Consider the following 6000-nt stretch of genomic DNA (forward strand, 5'->3'; position numbering starts at 1 on the left):
TAACGAACTAACGAAGGGATATGAACCAACACAAAAAGGAAGAAAGAATGAAAAGAATACTAGCAAGTGCTATAGGAAGAAATCTGAGCAATTTGGGGATAGATGGGATCAGTCTTGCACCGATGCTTTCCATAAAATCATCTACTGCCTGACTCACGCACCTGTGCTGGCTTTTGCAGATCCAAAGAAGCCTTATACTGTATACTCCACGTGGATGCTAGCATGAAGGGTCTTGGAGCTGTCCTGTATCAGTCCAATCCTGAAGGGTTAAGGCCTGTTGCGTTTGCTAGTAGAAAGCTCACCAAGTCGGAGAAAAACTGACGGTGACTATCGGTGTGTGGATCAACTTGGGGTGTCTTTTGCAAGTGTTCCAAAAATCTATGCTTTTCCGTCATAGCTAGAGTTGGCATCACTTGGTCAAATGTCCTTGGAGGAGGTTAGAACAGCGCAGAAAGAGGACAAAGTAATAAAACAAGTGTTAAAAACTGGTGGCCAACTGATACAGCATCGAGTACTGAACTTTCTCTTATGAAAAGAGAGTTGGGGAAGCTTACCATCAAGGATGAATTGCTTTATCGGTTGAGTAAGGGACATACCGGGAAAGTTGAGTTGAAGCTAGTCTTGCCTGCTGTGTTTAGACAAAAAGTGATTTTCTCTTTGCATGATGATCTGGGCCACCTAGGCATTGAAAGAACAACGGACCTGGTCAGGAATCGATTTTTTTGGCCCAAAATGCAGAGGTCGAGCATTATGTAAAAATTTGTGGACTGTGTGTGACTCGAAAGAAGCCTTCCCAGAGATAAGCTCATCTAAATCAGATAATAAGTAATGGACCAATGGAAATTGTTTGCATTGCTTTTCTTTCACTAGAACCAGATTCACAGGGTCTTTCAAATGTTTTGGTAGTCACAGACCATTTTACACGGTATACAAAAGCGTTTCCCACTAGGAATAATAAGGCGCACACTGTAGCAAGGGTCTTGACTGAGAAATATTTTGTGCATTACGGGTTACCGGCTAGAATCCATTCTGACCAAGGCAGAGATTTTGAGAGCCGGTTAATTAAAGAACTTTTGAAAATGCTAGGTATAAAGAAGTCTAGGATGACACCATATCATCCACAAGGGGACCCTCAGCCTGAACGTTTTAACCGAACCTTGCTGTCCATGTTAAGCACTTTACCTCAGGGGAGAAAGAGGCAGTGGAGTCGCCATGTCTGGCCATTAGTACACGCGTACAATTGCACAAAATGTGATGCAACATGCTATTCACTGTACTCCTTAATGTTTGGAAGAGAAGCCAGACTTCCAGTAAATATATCTTTTGGAACTTCCCCTGATGGCCAACCTAGTTATTGTCACGGTAGCTATGTAGAGAAACTCAAAAGTGATCTGCAACATGCTTTTAAAGACTTAGACTTAGAGACTTAGACTGCACTTTATTGATACCTTTGAGATGACACTCTCAGGGAAATTTCTGTTTTCCAGTAGCATAGAAGGAATAAAAGAAGAAACACCAAAACAGCACACAGAAGAGGACGATAGTATTAAATAACAACAACAGTAACTGAATATAACGATAGTATAAATAAAATAAACTAAACAAAGTGACTTTACATTATTGCAAATGAAAGTGTCAAAGTGTTGTTAATCCACTGTAGAGGTGGAAGTGTCTCCTTCCCCTCTGACTCCAGCCCCAAGCAACCTCCTCCCCCCAAGTGAGGAGTTGTACAGCCTGATGGCGTGAAAGACAAAGGAGTTTCTCAGTCTATTGGTCCTACACTTGGGGAGCAGCAGTCTCTGAGTGAACCGGCTCCTCTGGTTGGTAATGACAGTGTGCAGAGGGTGGCTGGTGTCATCTATGATGTCCATCAGTTTGTCCAGTGTCCTCTTCTCTGCCACCGACACCAGAGAGTCCAGTTTATTGCCGACCACAGAGCCTGCCCGCCTGATGAGTTTGTCCAGTCTGGATGAGTCCCTCTTGGATATGCTGCCCCCCCAGCATACCACGGTGTAAAAGAGGATGCTGGAGACTACAGATTGATAAAACATCCGCAGTAGTTTTCTGCAGATGTTGAAGGACCGCAGTCTCCTTAGGAAATACATCCTGCTCTGGGGCTTTTTGTACTGGTGATTGGTGTGTGTTGTCCAGTCCAATTTATTGTCCAACCACAGGCCAAGGTACTTGTAGGACTCCACTGCCTCCACCTCAGCTCCGTCTAAGACAACTGGCCACTGAAGCTGCTAATAAGTCCGACCAAAGAAACAAAAGAATGTACGATAAACGTGTAGTCTTTCATTCTCTTGAGGATGGAGACAGGGTGCTCGTTAAAATCTTGGGTTTAAAGGGAAAGCACAAGTTAGCTCCACGTTGGAATCCTGTGCCGTACATGGTGATTTCAAAATTGCCGAACCTCCCTGTTTTTAAAGTAAAACCAGAAAATGGTTTTGGAGGATCAAAAACATTACACTGGGACCTCATTCTACCAATCGGACACTTGGTGCGTCTTGAAGAAGACAAGACTGAGGAACTTTCTGAAAGGCCCAGATTAAGAAAGGACACTCGTAAGCGAGCAGAGGGTCTGAATGACCATCGACCCGAAGCAAAAGAAGACTCTGATCTGTCTTCAGTGTGAGTGTGAAGAACCACCAAGAACTTATAGAGCTGTCCAATATGATAAATTACCAACTAACAGATGTCATTCTGGTGGTAGAGGATCAGAGAGTGAACTCTCTGACCAGGTAGAGTCAAGTTCTGGGCAAGAGCCTATATCTGGTAATGAATGTCCTCTACAAAGTGACTAAGGTGATCAGACGGAAGATCAGGTGCCACTGAGTGACTCCTCAAGCACTGAGGTTGAAGAGTCAAACCAACAACCAGTTGTGGGTTCTGCTAGTGTTCGGGAACCTGTTGTGCGGTCACGTCCCCATAGAGCGGTGAAGCCTGTTTGACGATTGGGTTATGAGGTGAACCGAGTGTTGAGCCGTTGACTATTCTACACCGGGGTATAGTCATTAAGATAGATAAGAGTCTGTAAATGCATATATTCATAGTTTGTTTATTCTCTTGGGTGATCTTTTGTAGACACCAAAATGTTCTGGTTTATTGTACCATGTTGTGTTCACTTGTGTTTGTCCTTAAGGAGGGGGAGGATGTAACCCACTGTTTACACAGTGATGTGCTATGTGTTGTGCTTAATTAAAATGTATAATATTCCAATGATGAACACTTTAACTTATCATTGAATATTTATTTTCGTTGATGGCATGATTGGCCAAAAAAAAAAAAAAAAGCAAACCACTTTCAGGAAATAATGAATTATAAAACAGCCAGGCAACAGAATATGTTAACATAGGGCTAATGAGACGGTGCTGCTATGTGAAAGGATTGGTGGAGCTACATGTGGGGTTTCTATTGTGTATACATCTTTGAAGGAACTTGAAGTGGCGCAGGACCAGGACGGTGGGCAGGATGGCCAGGACCACCAGAGAGATGCAGATCAGGACGGACCACGGAGGGAAGTCCTTCAACTCCTCAGAGGCCGTGCCCTCGACCCAGGCGTTGTAACTGGGCGGCTTCATGATGAGCTGAACAAAGCTGGAGACCAGGAGCAGCAGCAGCAGCACCGGCGTCACATACTTCCACATGTAGTAGTAGAAGCGGTTCGGGGTGTAGCCCAGCATATCCCGCAAGTCGTCGAAGAACTTGTCAATGCCGTAGACCCAGGCGACGGTGATGTTCTCCAGAATAACCACGATGAGCAGCGGCAGAGTGGCCGAGTAGTCGTCGAACATGGCGACGAAATAATTCCCAGAGCGCTGCACGAACAAGAGGCCGATGAGGAAGGCCATCACGCAGCAGCCGAGTGTCAGGAACTCCTTCCGGACTTTGAAGTGGTCCATCAGCGGCGTCAGGATCCCCTCGATGGTTCCGACCATGCTTCCCAGACCCAGGTTGATGAGCATGAAGAAGAACATGATGGACCAGAAGGGCGGGGCCGGGAAGTGGGTCATGGCCTCGGTGAAGGCGATGAAGGCCAGACCAGTGCCCTGGACTGACTTGTTGAGCTCCGCCTCGATGCTGCACTTCTCCAGGCCCAGACTGCTGAAGCTCACCTGCTTCACCCTCTGGACCTCCAGCAACCTCTGCTGGTACTGCTCGCTGGTGACCTCGGTCAGGTTCAGGGAGTACCCGAAGAGGTCCTCGATTTTGAGGACGTTTCTCTCACATGCATCTGTCCGTCATGACGTTGGCCTTGAAGCCCAGCACGGCGAACACCACCAGCGTGGCCAGCACCGAGTTGAAGAAGTTGATGAAGGCCACCAGGACGGCGTCGAAGTGGCAGTTGTTGTCGCACTTGTTGTAGCTGGAGAAGGCGATGACGCCGCCGAAGCCCAGACCCAAAGCGAAGAAGACCTGCGTGGCCGCCTCGCGCCACATCTTCACCTCCAGCATGATCTCCAGCTTGGGCGTGAACATGTGTTTAATCCCGTCCACGGAGCCTTTGAGCAGCAGAGCTTGGACCAGGAAGCAGAACAGCACGACTTACTGGAAGAGTGAGCTGAAGTACATCACCTTCCCAGAAGACTGGATCCCCTTGATCACACACCACAGACCATGCAGCCAGCAGACACAGAGTCATCCTCCAGTTGAGTCCTCCGCTCTCTAAAACGCTGTCGCTGATGTCCAGGGCCTGACGGTACCAGTAGTAGGTGGTGGCCGAGCTCTCCTCGCACTCCGGCACAGGATAGGCGGTGGTGTTGTTCTTGATCAGCGGGCACTCGTGCCATGGCAGCGGCTGCTGGAAGGACTGAGTGAAGTAGAAAAGACTCCAGCTGATGATGACGTTGTAGTACAACGCCACGAAGAAACAAACCTAGCACAGCAGGATCCAGACATGGGGGCCCAAGCCGCGGCAGGTACCCGCGGGAGACCAGGACCCGGCAGGCGAGATAACCACCAGAGCCGAGCCCGACTCCAAACACCAGCGAGAAAGCGGACCACCACCGGGGGGGCCCCGGCGGCGCGCAAGGGCAAGCACCAGCGAGGACGACCGAGGAAGCAAAGAGGGGGAGGCACCAGGCGCAGGCAGGGAGGCAGAGGGGCCAAGGGCTTGCCACTAGCTCAATGTCCGAGCCCTGGATGCTCACCGGTTGATGTGGTGGGGACTTTTTCCTGAAGTCAATCACCATCTCCCTTGTCTTACCGGTGTTTAAGCAAAGGTAGTTGCTCTCACACCAGTCAACAAAGTCCTTGATGACTGACCTGTCCTGACCTGAGTCCATCTGGTCCAGCAGCTTTCCTGATCTTCAGTCGCCTTAATTCTCTCCTCACCTGTTCAGATGTAACAGAGAGAGGTGGCTGTGGGGGGTTGGGCAGCTGAGGCAGTAGGGCTTGTTGGAGGGGAGAAAGGTGGCTAGGTGAGAACAGTTGGGGGGAGGGGGCTGAAGCAGGGGAAAAACAGCTTTGTGAAGAGTGGGGGGCAGAGATGGAGGGGGCCCCAGATCAAACCGGTTGAAGTTCTGGTTAAGTTCAGCGGCCCATCTTTGGACTTCAGTTGAGGTTGGATATTAAGACCAAGTGAGACTGGTGCATGGTCGCTTACAATTATGGGATGGATTTTTGTTTCTGATGTGATTGATAGTAGAGATTTACTGGTCAAAAAGAAATCTATTCTGGATGAAGTGTGATGTACCTGTGAGAAGTATGTAAATCCTTTCTCATCCTGGTGGTTTAGCCTCCAGCTATCAGCCAGTCCAAACTCCTCCATGTACTGTTTTAGTACTGCTGTTGATACTGAGGTTTTGGTGTTTGCAGTTGAACTGGATCTGTCCTGGACTGGATCGAGCACAGTGTTAAAGTCACCGCCTATAATAAGATTAGAACAGGGCAAATCAATTAGATTAGAGAACAAGGTGTGAAAGAAGTCTTGGTCGTCCTTGTTTGGCCCATATACACTCACTATAGTCAGATTTTGTTTGTTATTTAAGGAGATATGAA

General features: G+C 48.1%; 1 pseudogene; it reads right to left on the minus strand.

Annotated features, from left to right (window-relative positions):
- Positions 1 to 3374: 3374 nt before the first annotated feature.
- Positions 3375 to 5770, minus strand: LOC148080355 (sodium-dependent neutral amino acid transporter B(0)AT2-like; annotated as a pseudogene).
- Between the last annotated feature and the right edge of the window lie 230 nt (positions 5771 to 6000).

Source organism: Callionymus lyra, chromosome 5, assembly GCF_982586985.1.
Source record: "Callionymus lyra chromosome 5, fCalLyr1.hap1.1, whole genome shotgun sequence".
NCBI classification, from domain to species: Eukaryota; Metazoa; Chordata; class Actinopteri; order Syngnathiformes; family Callionymidae; genus Callionymus; species Callionymus lyra.